Genomic DNA, 15,796 nt, shown 5'->3' with positions numbered 1-15,796 from the left:
TAACCCATATTACTAGATTTCAAAAGTTATGGTATAGTTGAACCTTGCCCTAGTTAATAAGTACACTAAGCACAGGCGCTTGAAGCTCTATCAATAAATGTATGCATTATAATACCCCACCCACTTAATATACCATGATATTGTAAAGAGATCATCTGCATATACATTTTTGCACTAAGTATCTTAGGATTGTCTTTAAGTTAATGAACAATGTTTCTGCTAAAGCTATAGCGAACAAAGAATGACAAACTAGTTTTTATTAATTAAAAGCTTACTTTATTACAGTTATGAGTAGTATAAGAAATGGGGGTTCTGGCACACTTTTTTCAATTTTAATTAGCCACCCTCTTCTAAAAAATCCAAAGCCGGCCAATTAAAAAAACAAAAAATTTTTAATAAATAATTTATTAAAAAAATTTTTAAAATGAAGAAAACATATATTTATTTATTTATTTAAAAATAAAATCCAGAAGGAAAATTTAAGAGATTCTATATTTAAACTCCACACTTAAAATAGTTTAAAATAATTTATAATTGTTTGTTCATTTACTCTTTGATTGTTAACTTTTAGTATTTTATATAGTAAATTATACAACGGTACTTTGTTTTGTAGCATTTTTATGAAAAATAAACAATAGTAACCACAGAGTGTACTTGTTTTATCTTGAAATTGTATATTATTATATTTTATGTTTGGAATGTAATTAATTACTTATTTTGGTGGAGGAAGTCCAAACGGGTCAAAGTACAAATTATTCAAGTAACAAACCAAATGTGTTCCAGATCCAACAGAGTCGTCTAAATTTATAATTCCACACTCATTTTTTTGTTTTTAATTTTAATAAATTATTTCTACTAAATACACCTCTGAAATTTTTCATACCGAGCTGTATAACCCATTGTTCAATTTCAAAGTTAGAAATTGGTTTGTTTATAAATTTTATTTTTAGCTCGACTATTCATAGAATAGTAGAGCTATTGGACTCGCCCATGCGTCGGCGTCCGCGTCGGCGTCTGCGTCGGCGTCCGCGTCCGCGTCCGCGTCCCGATTTGGTTAAGTTTTTGTATGTAAGCTGGTATCTCAGCAACCACTTGTGGGAATGGATTGAAACTTCACACACTTATTCACTGTGATAAACTGACTTACATTGCACAGGTTCCATAACTCTGTTTTGCTTTTTTACAAAATTATGCCCCTTTTTTGACTTAGAAATTTTTGGTTAAGGTTTTGTGTGTAAGCTGGTATCTCTGTAACCACTTGTGGGAATGGATTGAAACTTCACACACTTATTTACTGTGATAAACTGACTTACATTGCACAGGTTCCATAACTCCATTTTGCTTTTTTACAAAATTATGCCCCTTTTTCGACTTAGAATTTTTTGGTTAAGGTTTTGTATGTAAGCTGGTATCTCAGTACTCACTAATGGGAATGGATTGAAACTTCACACACTTGTTCACTGTCATGATCTGACATGCACAAAGCAGGTCCCATAACTTTATTTTGCTTTTTTACAAAATTATGCCCCTTTTTCAACATAGAAATTTTTGGTTAAGTTTTTGTATGTAAGCTGGTATCTCAGTATCCACTAATGGGAAAGGATTGAAACTTCACACACTAGTTCACTGTCATGATATGACATGCAGTGCAAAGGGTCAATAACTCAACTTCGCATTTTACAAAATTATGCCCCTTTGTTTTTGGGTTAAATTCTTATATGTAAGCTGGTATCTCAGTACCCACTAATGGGAATGGATTGAAACTTCATACACTTGTCCACTGTCATGAGCTGATAAGCACTATGCAGGTTCCATAACCCTATTTTACTTTTTTACTAAATTATGCCCCTTTTTCGACTTTCTTATTCATTCAAGCGACAAGGCTGTTAAATAGTCGAGCGTTGCTGTCCTCCGACAGCTCTTGTTTTTTACTATTATAGGAATTCGTCTATAAGGTATTCTTTGAGAATCAATTTGTATACCCCGGCCTTTTCCCTTACCAGTTAACAAAGATGTAATCAAAGGTATTCCTAGACTAGCAGCCAGCATACCAAAAAAAAAAACACCATTTTGTCTCTGTTTTTGTGTTAATTTAATCACTCCAGACCCTACTAGTTGCTTTCTTTGATTAGGTGTAAGATATGGCGATATCATATTTCTCTTATCATTAGCTACCGAAATCATACCATTCCCAAGTAACTTACTAACACCGGTACTGGCTAACCCAGAGAGGGCTCCGATGCCCAGAGGAGCTAATATTTTTGGAGCTATTTTTGCTGCCATTGGAAGAATTGTTTTTTTTTAACAAACCAGCCAAAGCTCCTAAAAATCAACCATTTTGACCTTGACTGGACATTTGTTTTTTTTGAAATTGTAATTTCTAACCCCCTCTTATTTCTAATAGACTTTTCAATTTGATTAATTTGTGTTTTTGTTAAAAGTAAAGGGAAGTTTCCACGTAATTGTTCATGTTTTAATCTAAAATTATATGGAGTTTTATTATTATAAGCTTGTGCTAAATTTTTCTTTTGTCCATCTGTAAGGTTAACTTTATATTCAATATAATTTGATGACATTATATACTTTATATTTATTTTAATTTTGTTTTATTTTATTTTAATTTTATTTTATTTAAACAATAACAAGTTCATTTCCAATAGTATTTATTTCAACTGTTTCTTCATACAATACAATTGCATAAACACGGACATGTGCTGCCGGCCGAACATTTAATTTAGCTGTTAATGTAATGTGTTTAGGATCTTCTGTAGTTACTTCCTTTTTATATTCCAAGTTAAAATGAACAAATCCAAATAAATTATTAAAGTTTGATCTATTTAGCAGACTTCCAGTAGTCTTTTTATTTTGTTTATAATAATAATTAATTACATCATCATATATTCTTGATATACTTGTATATTCTGTTTCTGGATAAAAAACACCATTACCAACTTCAAGACGACAAGATTCCAATGTACAATCATTATTTTCTGCATTAGCTTTAAATGTATCTAATAAATGCGGATTCTGTCTTTGTGCATTACTTTTATCAGGTCGTTGTAAATAAACAAATACATGTTGTGGTTTTGTTACACCAGCTGTTATTCTAAAAGTTATGTTCGTCTGTCGTGTATCAGTTGATTGTGTTATCATTTCCCGAAGGTATGACCATCTTGCTTTTGTAAATCTTTCAGCAATTAAATTAAGTCCAAATTCATTAAAAATTAAACGTGGAACCCATAGAATTAATTTTGTTACAATTACTCTACCAGCACCAGCAGCATTAGCTCTAAAAATTAATTCATCATCATCCGTCAGCTGCAGTGTTATTTGAATTTGACTTGGAGGTATAATATTAGTTTCTAAACCCTGAAAAAATGAATAATTATTTAGTGGAATTTTAGCATTTACCTCATTACCACCCTGGATTAATAACTTTCTAGAAGCAAAGCCTTTATTATCAGCAATAACAGTAGTATCTAAATAAATAAATTCATTTGTTCCAGTTGTTTCTGCATAATCTTTAGACAATTCAACCAAACTCTTTACATTTATTACTTTGTATAAATTATTACAATCATATACAATTTTTCCATTTTGTTTAACTACTAACTGATCAATTAATGAAGCTGCATTATTAATTAAAGCAATTAGATCTCCATCAACATAATTATTACCATCAGCAAGCTTATTAACTTTAAAACTTACTTCAAAATAACCATTAAACCAATCAAAATATGAGCTTCTATCATTAATTGTAAAGTGATATCCGTTTTTTTGTTGTTTAACATTATTTCCCAAGACAGATATTAAAGTTGTATCTAATTGAATAGGAGTTAGTTCGTATCTTTCACAATATTGTTTTGTTCTAAACATGTATATATTATATATTATTTTATTTTTTATAAATTAATCTGTTAATACGTTTACGCGTCCCCGACCCTGACAATATTCTATTTATTCTCATATTAATATCCTCCTTCTTATTATTTTTACTGTTATTCTTTTCTTGTAATTCCTTAACAATTAAATCACCAACTGCCGGAGCAGGTTTCTTTTTAAATTTTTCAACAATTTTATTAGCAGCTAAATTTCCAACTTCCATTCCAACCTTTTTTGTTCCACTTTCTAGCGCGGCTTTTCCTGCTGTTTCCAGAGCTTTTTTTCCAGCTGAGCTAATTGAAGATGCAACTCCACTTGAAAACAATTTTGTTAAAGTGTCAAAGATACCCGAACCATGTATATTTTCTTCTCCCGTGTGAGCATCAACATAAATAAATATTCCTTTATTTTTGTCATAAACTTTTTTGTACATTATATAAAACTAAAATTTATAATTTTATATTTCTTTTTAAATTAGTGTAAAACTTGTTTCAACCTCATTAAAATTAAAAATATGTCTGTAATATACATTCTTATTGAATTTATAATATTTTTATTAATTTTAGAATATCCAACTCTTTGTGGTTCTTTTGTAAACGGATAAGCTCTTGTTAAATCTGCAGTACTTAAAGCATAGATGCTATCACTAAAATTACCATCAACAAGTGAATTATCAATAAGATCACAATGAATGTAAATTGTTTCCACAGAGTTAGTTATATTTGGTGTTGTAGTTCCCCATTCAGTATTTCTCAATGCTTTTTTCTCAAATCCAAGCAATGTATGAAAATTTGACATTCTTAAATCCAACATAAAATTATCTTTAATTGAAATCAAAATCTTAAAACTACTTAAATCAAATTCCAAACTTTTTGGAGCAATGTCTGATTTATCAAATTCATAATCATCATTACTTATTAATGTTTCCCTTATGTAATTATTAATATCAGTGTAACTGTAAGAACCATTTGTAAATATAATATCTTTCCATTCTTTACCATTATTGTAACGAATTCTTTTATTATCATATTCATCACTAATATTATGCCAAGAATAAGTCATAGTGTTAATACTATCCAAACCGACAACATAAGTTTTATTTTTACCTAAAATTAAAGAACGACTAAATCTGATTGTAAAATCACTTGGAGTATTTTTATTATCATCTTTAACTGTTTCAGAACTTAATACTATTTTTTGTTCCATTTATATATTCAAGAAAAATATTTTTTATATAACATTTCATGTTGTTTTGGTGAGAGTGAATCCATTTTTAATAATTGATCTACCACCCTAATACACTCATTTTTTAGTTCTTCATTATTATTTCCAGCATCAATTGAACCACAAATTAACTCCAAGTCATTAACCAATTCTTCTGGATTACATGGACAAACGTCATAGCCCTGTCCCCTAATTACTTCTTTAAATTTCATAGATCTTTTATTGACAGGTAATCCTGATTTTTCTGTTAATTCTTTAAATATTTTTCTAGAATGAATTGAATGTTTTTTATTGTTGTTATATCTTTTATTAATCAAATCAATCAAATCATTATCTACTTTAGTGTTAATTACTTCTTTTCCAGTTATTCTATCCTTAGCAATTAATTTGTTTTGACTATAAAGTTTATTTAAGTTAATAATTAAATTACCATAATGTCCTTTTGGTGAAACTTTATATGGATTTAGAACCTTTTGTAAAGTGTAATTTTGTTTTTGATTATGATATTTTATTCCTTTTCCCATATATTTTCCTTGATTAAGAATATCTTTAATCGTTTCTCTATATTTTTTATAATTATCCGATTTGTCTATAATTTTTTCCTTTTGTTTTAAATCAAGATCTGTGGGATTTTTCATCCTGGTTATTGCACCAGATTCATTACCCATTTTTTTTATTTCATCCGATACATGTTCTATGATACCCTCTACTTCTTCCCTAGTCATTCTTTTTTCAGGATTTTTAGATTTGCTATGAAAATATTTAAATACTTCTTGTGGTGTGTTATATTTTTTATCTTTAAGTTTTAAATCAATTTCTTTATTTAATACCTTTGGATCGAATGTATCAAATGGCAATTCTTGTTCTAATTCTTCTGATTCATCAGTTGTTTTAGTTATTCCCATCTTTTCTCTTCCATAATCTTCTAATCTTTTAAGTTCATCTTCTCTTCTGTTAAGTTCATCTTGAGGAACCCATCCAACATCTTCATCTCCCCAATCTATCGGTATATAAGAAGCCGATTTTAAAGCTTGTTCTTTTTCATAATCTTTCAGTACTTTTTTAATTTCTTTTTCAGTAGGTTCTTTGTTTATTTCCCTGTATTTTTTATATTCCCTCGCCAGTTCTTCAGGAGATGGTAAACCTTGATATGTTTGTATGTCTTTCATTTCATCACCTAATAACGCTAATTGTTCCTTAATTCCAGGTAATGCTTTTAACTGACTTGACTATTCTTCTTTTTGACTTTTTATTCCTTCAGTAATTGGCTTATAAATTTCAGTGTACATATCCCGATTTGTAGCTTTTCTTATTTTTTCTTTCATTATTTCTTCTCTAAGAGCTCTCATCTTTTGCCCGACTAAGTTTTTTCTTATTCTCATTTCATTAAGTTTTGATTGCATTTATATAATAATGTAAGATAATGTAAGATAATGTAATATTATTATATATAATGGAAATTCCAAATTATGATACAAAAAGTAATAAATCCAATAACTTTGAACAACATTATCCTTTTATGCCGGATTCATGTTTTAGAATGTTAATATGTGGATCTTCTGGATCTGGAAAAACAAATACATTAATGCATATACTTCGAAAACCTCTTATATATTATGATAAATTATACCTATATGCTAAAAACTTAGAACAATCTAAATATCAGGATTTAATTAAACTTTTAAATGGAATTCTCAGCCAAATTGAACCCTGTGAGAATCTTGAATCAGAAAAACAAAAAGTAGTAATATTTGATGATTTTGTATGTGAAGATAAAAAGGTTCAGAATGAAATAACAAAATACTTCATTCAAGGACGTTACAAAAACTGTTGTGCTATTTATTTAAGTCAGTCTTACTAAGCACCAAAAAATATTCGGATTAACTGTTCACATTATATTTTATTTGAAAGTCCAAGTAAACGAGAAAATGATATGATTTGTAATGAACAAAATATTAACCCTAACTCTTTTGCTAATGCAACAAATCAAAAATATGATTTCTTATATATTGACAAACCAAGGAAGTTTTTAAGAAAAAACTTTACTGGTAATATATAGATGGGAGTTTTTAATGCTGTAAAACAAATTAATCAACCTGACAGTATAAGTAAAGTTAAATTTGATATTGATTTAAGTGATTATGCTACTAAAAAACAATACAAAAGCTTAAAAAGGACATGGAATCATATCTTCACAGAAATAAGGAACTTGATAACACAATGAACAGAGCATTAGATATGGGAGGTAATAACCTTATAAACCTAGGAGATCCAGATAAACCCAACGATGCAGTTTCAAGACGATTTGTGTTTAAAAAAGTTCAAAGTGTAATAGATGACTATGATCTTGAAGATGTTAAAAGTATAAAACAAACACTAGAAGCAGAAGTAAAGAATATTGAAGAATTAACAAAAGTTTTTAAAAATAATTCATTATTAATAGTTCAATTACAAGATAAAATTGAAAAAGAAATGAAAGCTATGGTTGATTCTATTAAAGAACTTGAAGAGAAATCTGATTTGACAGACGAAAACATAAAAGAAGTATTTAAAACAAATTTTGAAAAGTTATACACTCAAGTTCAAGAATTAAAAGATAGTATGATTAAACATGAAGAACTAAAAGACAAGATTATTGAAGCTGAGAAAAAGTTACAAAATATGTATCAGTTGGAAATCAGAACAGAAATAAATAAACTAAATACTGAAACTGAAAATAAGCATAAAGATTTATTAGAATTAATTTCAAATAAACATGCAGAATATAAATCTGAACTGGAAAAGGCAGCTTCACAAAGAGGTGATGATCACGACACAGCATTAGATAACCTTAAAGAAGAGCTTAATTCTAAAATAGATGAGTTTAAAAAACAAATTCGAATTTGGATTAGTACTGTTGACAACCGTCATAATTTAAAGTATGCAGACTTAAGTAATATTACAAAAAAATTACAAGAAGATATAACGCAGTTTAATGTTAAAGTTGAAGAACATAAAAATGAACTGGACCTTGTAGTTGAAAAATCAGTTAAACAAGGAGAAGCGATTAACATAATTAATGATCAGCTAGAAAATTTGAAAAAACAACTCCAGATCTTGATTAGTACTGTTGACACACGTCATAATTTAAAGTATGCGGAATTAAGTACACTTACAGAAATATTACAAAAAGATATCAACGGGTTTAATGATAAAATTAAAAAAATAATAAATGGTCTGGACTCTGTAGTTGAAAAATCAGTTAAACAAGGAGAGTTAATTACTGCTAATACCCAAGTAATTTCTACTAATACCCAAGAAATTACAAAAGTAAAAAATGCTTTCTTAAAACAAGAAACACAATTAGCTAGAACAAAAGGTGTTGTTGACAATTTGTCTGCTTCTGAAGTTGCTGCAACAAAACGACTTGATGATTTAGCTAAAGTAATTCTTGAACATGAAAATAAATATAAAACAATGAAAGAAGAACTAGAAACAGTAAGATGTGAAGTATTTCTTTTTGAATATTCCGATGATTTTAAAATGACCGATACCGTAATAATGGTAATAATGACAAAATATTTTGATCGTCATAGTAACTGGGTATATTCAGAATATGATTTTGGCGGTGCCGAAAGAGGACTTGAGAAAACCAACAACTTTTTTGCTATGTTTGTTTTAATATCTAGCAAAGTTGTAGATTATATAGATTTTATAAAAACAAACCAAGAATATGCCGTAGCCTTACCAGGCGCGCCGCGGAAAAAAGGTGCGTTTTTAATAGAACAAGAAGGAATTTATATAATAAAAATCAATTATATATTCTTGGTGGCTCCCCCATCATCACGTCTTGTTTTCTGGTGGTGGCAGTATGGTATTTTTGACCGTGATTTTCCCAATAATAGTGTGGATATAATGCCCGAGATCAAGGACGATGTAGTTACTTATAAGAAAAAAATTAAAATTAATCTAACGAAAGGAACAGTGTTTAACATTCATCCTTATGACGATTCATCATATTCAAGTGTAAGGTTTGTTATCAGCCTGAAGAGTTATGTAAGATTCTATCTGTTGGAGGAACATGTACGACACGAAAATACCCTTTTGGATTAATTAATTCGTTTTTAATATAATGGGAGTATTTAATAATATAAATGAAAAAGTAAGTAAAATACGACAACAAATAATAAGAAAACCTCCATTGTTTTTAACTTCTGCAACACAAGATACTGATAGCGGATTATTTCAATGGAAAGTTGATAATGCTAGTCCTAGTTTAGTTCATAATGGTAATAATGTAACAATTAATTTTAATTGTATTTTAATTATTCTTATTGATGCAATTAAATTAGATAAAGGAGAAACTAAATTACAACTAAAAAATAAAAAAACTGTAATTCTTCAAAGTTACAATGCAAACACAAAGAGAAAAAATGAATCTATTTCTATTAATTATGCTAATAAATTTAACAGGAATGATGTTATTTATATTAATTCTTTGAACGTTAAAAATATTCAATTAACAATTTATGGTTCTATTATTTAAGTAGAAACTTATGTTTCTCCTAAAACAATTATAAAATATCACATCATAAAGATGCTTAAAAAATAAGAAACTATGTTCTTTCTAAAATCACATCATAAAGATGCTTAAAAAATCACATCATAAAGATGTTTTGAAAAAAATAAGAAACTATGTTCTTTCTAAAATCACATCATAAAGATGTTTTTAAAAATAAGAAACTATGTTCTTTCTAAAATCACATCATAAAGATGTTTTAAAAAATAAGAAAACTATGTTCTTTCTAAAATCACATCATAAAGATGTTTTAAAAAATAAGAAACTATGTTCTTTCTAAAATCACATCATAAAGATGTTTTAAAAAATTACATCGTAATGATGTATAAATCTTTTTTTTTATTTGTAGGCTTGGGTAGTAATCCCATCCTTAAGAATAAATCTTTTATCGTCATAACATGATAACGACGTTTTATTTATAACATAACTAGAAACATTATGTTTTTTCGATCTTATAACTTTAAATTTATGCATACTTTGTGTTGAGTTAAACAAAGTATCTTTGTAATCTTTATGAACTATTGTCTTCTTGACAACACTCTTTTTTATTCCTTTACATTTTTTAATATTCACTTCATTCTCTAATAAATATGAATACATTTTACTCCGTAATCCAACAAACTCAACTATTGGAATGCCGGCAGCTTCATCTTTGAATTTCCCAATTACCTTTTTATTATCATTAAAATAAAATTTTGAATTACTTTCGTAATCACTATTATCAAATAATTCTTTATCTTTATAAAAGTCTTTATACACAGCTTTAGTTTTAATTTCATAACACAATGAGTCTGTGTCAGTAAATAATAACTTTGCTGAATCTCCATACTTTTCTTTGGTGTAATTATAATGGAAATCATACATTAAATATTTTGATAAATCTAAAATGCACATTCCAACGTAACAAGGTCTATTTAATAATAAACTTTCTTTTATTCTATGAATCCAAAAAAGATTCTCGTTAAATTTTGTTGCACTAACAAATGATGGTTTGGCAACATGTTTTAATAAAATATTTTCGTCATGAGTCAATTTAATATTAACTCTTTTCTTAAATTCTCCATCGTTTTACCAAAGACGGAACTATTCATTAATTTGAAAAAGTCTTTTTCGAATGAATTCTTTGCCTCAGATCTTTTCTGGGTATTGAAGTCTATATATTTTTTCAACCAAGGAGATTCGTGAAAGGTTAATACTCTATGAATTTTAGATACTTTTATTCCTAACTGAGTATACAGTTCAAGATTTCTATAATGAACTACATAATTCTTCTTTTTCTTCAAAGTTGGAACTAATTTTTTTACATCACTATTTCCAATTTTAAATTTTTCTTTAATATTTTTACTGTAATTAGATAACCATTCGTCTGGTATTTTAATTTTTTCAGGAGCTAAGGGATAATCAGTATGGGTTTCACATAATTTTTCTGGATAGTCAAGATCACATTTAACTATAAAATTAGTTTTTCCTTTTGATATTGATTTCTTAAATTGTTTTTCTGTTATAAATTTAAAATTCCCAGATGGCAAAGGTTGTGACATAGCCCAGCCGTAAAGGTTGTTGGCGTCAAGGTACATAATGTATTTACTTTTTCTTTTGGATTGTAATCTTTCATATATTTATTATTTGCTTTGCTTTTCAATAAATAAATACATATCGATATCAGTTATTAAATCTAACTGAATTCCGGTCATTTTAAGCATTGCATCCCAGGCTAACCCAGGACTACTAAAATAATGACATGGATCTAACTTTTAATACGATAAACATATTTTTCTAAAGTTTTCAAATACATCTGTTAGAATTAGTACGTCAGTTTTTAAATATAGATCATGGTAATCTCCCATCGTCTTAATTCTAAATTTATTCCAGATATTTTTAGCATGTCCATATTCATTATCAGAAATATAAGTTTCATTTAACACAGAATAAAATTCTTCTTTTGGTGGTAATTTAGTTTCTTTAAATTTCTCGAATGAATCCATGTAATCATATGGATAAACACCTTTTACTTTTAATAAATCAAGTTTACTTTTAGGAAATTCTTGGGATAAATAATTAAATTCTGGAATATTTTTTGCTAAGTTATCTAATGACTGTGACATAAATTGAAATGAATCAATAAAGACCAAGTCAGAAATCATAAACGCCATGTATTTTTCCATATTGTTTGGAATGATGTTAATTTCTTTTTTGAATTTTCCTGTTTGCTGCATAATAATGTGAGAATCATAACCTCTTAAATTATGAAAAACAACAGGAATTTTATGTGTTAGTCTAAAATTAATATTACATTCTGAGTGAGCGCTTCCTCTGAATTTTCCTGTTATATGACAATGGTCTCTTACTGGTACTTCGCCTTCTGTATATTCTTTTTGGCATATATGGCAAGATTTCTGTTTCTTATATTCGGTTTCGTCTTTTTTAGACATTCTTAATTCTTTGTTAAATTTATTTTTAAATATTTCTTTACAATATTCCTCTTCCTCAAGCATTTTTTTCTTTATGTTTGGTTTTATTAAACATTAGTCTATTAAAATCTTTTATCCAAATATAATGTGATTTTTTATCATTATTAATTAACATCATATCACATCTTTCACAATAATTATTTTTCGATATGTACAATGGATAAACTCCATTGGGTTCTTCATAACCAAATACATTAAATGAAATTTCATTTAAAACTTCTATTTTGGGTATTTGGTTTAATGTTACAGGGAATTTAATTCCAGTATAATTAACTTTGTTTATATGTTTTTTTATATTTTGAAATTTTTTGAGGATTTTTTTTAATAGGGAATTTATAAGCTAAATGACACCATCTAAAACACTGGTTGTCATTATTATTTATATTTATTAATCCTTTCATTGAATTTTGTAATTTCTTTGGTAATTCTAAATAACTTGAAGCTGCTAAAGGATTGTATTTATATCTATTTATATAATGAGCATCAACTGACTCTGTCCTCCAACCACTTCCTTTTGAAATCCAATTACCAATTCTATTTATTATTTCATCAAAAGCTTGATGTAAGGTGTTTTTTATTTGATTTATATTAATAATTTCTAAAGCCTTTGATTGAAAATAAGCTGATTTATATATTGTATCAGTTGCACTTATTTTTACAAAAGTTATTTTTAAAACAACATTTATTTTTATACCTTTTAAAGTTTTAAGTTCAGATTTAAGTATTTCATAAGAGTCGTTTATAGTTAAATATAATTGATTCTTTGGATCTTGTCTATATGTAATTTTAATTTCAAATTTCTTATAATATTGATTTTTTGATCTCTCAATTTCCATCTATATATTATATGTCAGAAAAAAATCTTTGGACAAAACGCACACACGGTAAAAACGTATATATTAAAAATATTTCAATTTATATTTTTCTTCATCGTTTTTTGATCTTCCAAATTTTGCCCTACCTCTACCTTCACAACAATTTGATATCGTTCTAGAATTAATATTAAGATTTTTAGATGTTTGATAAATAGTTTTATATATTTTTTCCTCGTTTGTACTACAATTTATTGCAATAACTTTTTTAGGATTGTTTCGATAATTATTTGGTCTGGAACAATCACATAACCTTTCAGTATTTTCTTCTTCGGTTAATAGACAACCACATTTCCATTCAAATAAATTCCTTTCTAACAAATAAGGATCTATAACATTTTGTAATTTATCAATGACATGGTTTTTATATTCATCGCTAACTATTTGATTAAGTTTTGATTTAATAACATTTCTTCTTTTAAGAACTTTTTATATGAATTTTTATCTGGATTCATTATTTCTCCTAAAGTGCTAGATAATTTTGGCATAATCATTCTATCTATCTTTCTATTAACCATTTATATAATACTTATAGAAAAAATCTTTACACAAAAAACGCACATTGAAAACATATTATTCCTCTTTGCCTTTATACCCATTAAGTTTAAATTCCTTCATATATGTTTCAAAAGGCATTGAATAGTTTTTTTTCTTTCTGCATTTCTAACAGTATTGTAAAAGTATCTTGAATAACTTTTTTCTCTTCTTCTTTTCCAGGATCATTGAGGTTACGGACGGCTAAAGCTGCAATCCGTGCTTTTGTTATTAGTTGTTTTATTTTGTGATGATATGCTTTTAAAATAAATTTCTTGTCGCCAACTTTTAGTCTATTAATAAATATAGTAATTATTGATGGAACAGCACCAGCAACTGCTACAAATATAGGAATAGCTGGAACAAGTGCTAATGCAGCTGAACAACCAAAGATACCTGCTGTAATCTGTAATCCTGTATTTACTCTCCCACAAAATTTATAACTTTTTCTGTAAGCAGCAGCTAGTTTAGTTAGGTGAATAATTAATTGATCTATTGTTTCTATTCCATTATTAGAAATTAAATTTTTATTACTCATTTATATAATATATTTTTTCAATTTAAATTTCTTCCAATTCACTAAATGGAACCCAACTATTAAATTTTTCATTGTAACCTTTCCATTTTACTAAAGCTTGCTTTTTCTTATAGTCTCGTCTGATAACTTTTTCTATTCTAAAAACCTCTTGTGTAGTAGGTAAAAGTTCTTGTTCATAAAACGAACCTTAAATTATTTCATCATTTAAATCTTTAATAGAGTATGTTCTTGGATTTGTATTATTAATTTTATAAATTATAAATATTTCCTCTGTCCAGTTTGGTGTATATCCTTTTTCAAAATGTCTTTTCAGTTTGCTTAAGCGAACACGATCACCAATTTTAAATTTTGCTTTACTCTTTGGTATCTTTAAATTACCATATAAGTTAAAGTAAACAGTACCTTTATTTAAGTTTTTACTGGCTTTGGTTGGTGTCATTTTTATACTAGAGTGTTTTGTTTTGTTATATTTATCAACCATATCCTGCAAATTATCTAAATAAGTATAAGTATTATTTGCTGTAAAATATTTCCACATTATTCTCTTTAAACTTCTATTAAATCTTTCTATTATTACAGCCTTTCCTTCATTAAATGTATGATACATATTAATCTTATATTTATTTAAAAATGATTCAAACTTTTTATTATAAAATTCTTTTCCTTCATCTACCCATAAATTTTGTGGAATCCTTGCAGTCTTCGGGGACTTTCGCTCCTGAATTCTATCTTCAGAAATTATTTTTTCAAATGCTTCTGTAACAGATTCTCCAGTTTTATTCTTTAATGGAATAACCCAAGCATATTTACTAAATATATCAATAACGGTTAACAAGTACTTTACTCCTTTATTATATTTTTAAAAAGCTTGCATATCAACTAAATCGGCAGACCAAGTATCATCAATATCATTGACAATCACTCGTCGTTTTGTAAATTTTCTTTTAATTGGCATAAGTAATTCTTCTGCTAATTCATCACTCCAGCGGTAGCTTGGTACAGTTATTTCGGGGGTGTACTTTACCCCCTTTTCCCGTTTTTTGACTTTCGTTTTTGTCCAAAACCAAGTTTATATTTCGTTTTAATTATAGGTTTTACAACTAAATGTTGTGCAAATCTTTTCTCCAAATGTTTTTGATTTAGTGTTATTTAAGTTGGAAATCATTTGTTTGTCACATATACCCTTTTTTACACCGCTGTCATAGCAAAAGTCGTGGGTCTTACATACTGCGTCCAGTTCGTTGACAGGAGGTCCATTATCTAAAGGATTTCCTGGCCCACAATAGGTATATCCTGGAAGTGTTAACCCTTTTTTAGGTCATAAAGGTAACACTGTTTTATGGATGTCTAAATTACCTGCTGTCATAGTACTTTTAACAAACTTTGATTTCATTCTTCCACAAGACGAACAAGTAGCCATTATCATTTTTCTCCCGTTTTTTGTTATAACATAATGAGGATTTATGTTATTAGTAAATCTTCTTTCTTTCAAACAATATATTTTATTTTGTAAACTCATCTATATTATATGTATTTTGATTTAAATCACACAATATCAAGTCAAAACAAGTATACTCTGTGGTTACTATTGTTTATTTTTCATAAAAATGTTACAAAACAAAGTACCGTTGTATGATTTACTATATAAAATACTAAAAGTTAACAATCAAAGAGTAAATGAACAAACAATTATAAATTATTTTAAACTATTTTAAGT

The sequence above is a fragment of the Mercenaria mercenaria genome, chromosome 7, assembly GCF_021730395.1.
Source record: "Mercenaria mercenaria strain notata chromosome 7, MADL_Memer_1, whole genome shotgun sequence".
In the NCBI taxonomy this organism is placed as follows: domain Eukaryota; kingdom Metazoa; phylum Mollusca; class Bivalvia; order Venerida; family Veneridae; genus Mercenaria; species Mercenaria mercenaria.
Note: the sequence above shows the minus strand (reverse complement) of the source record.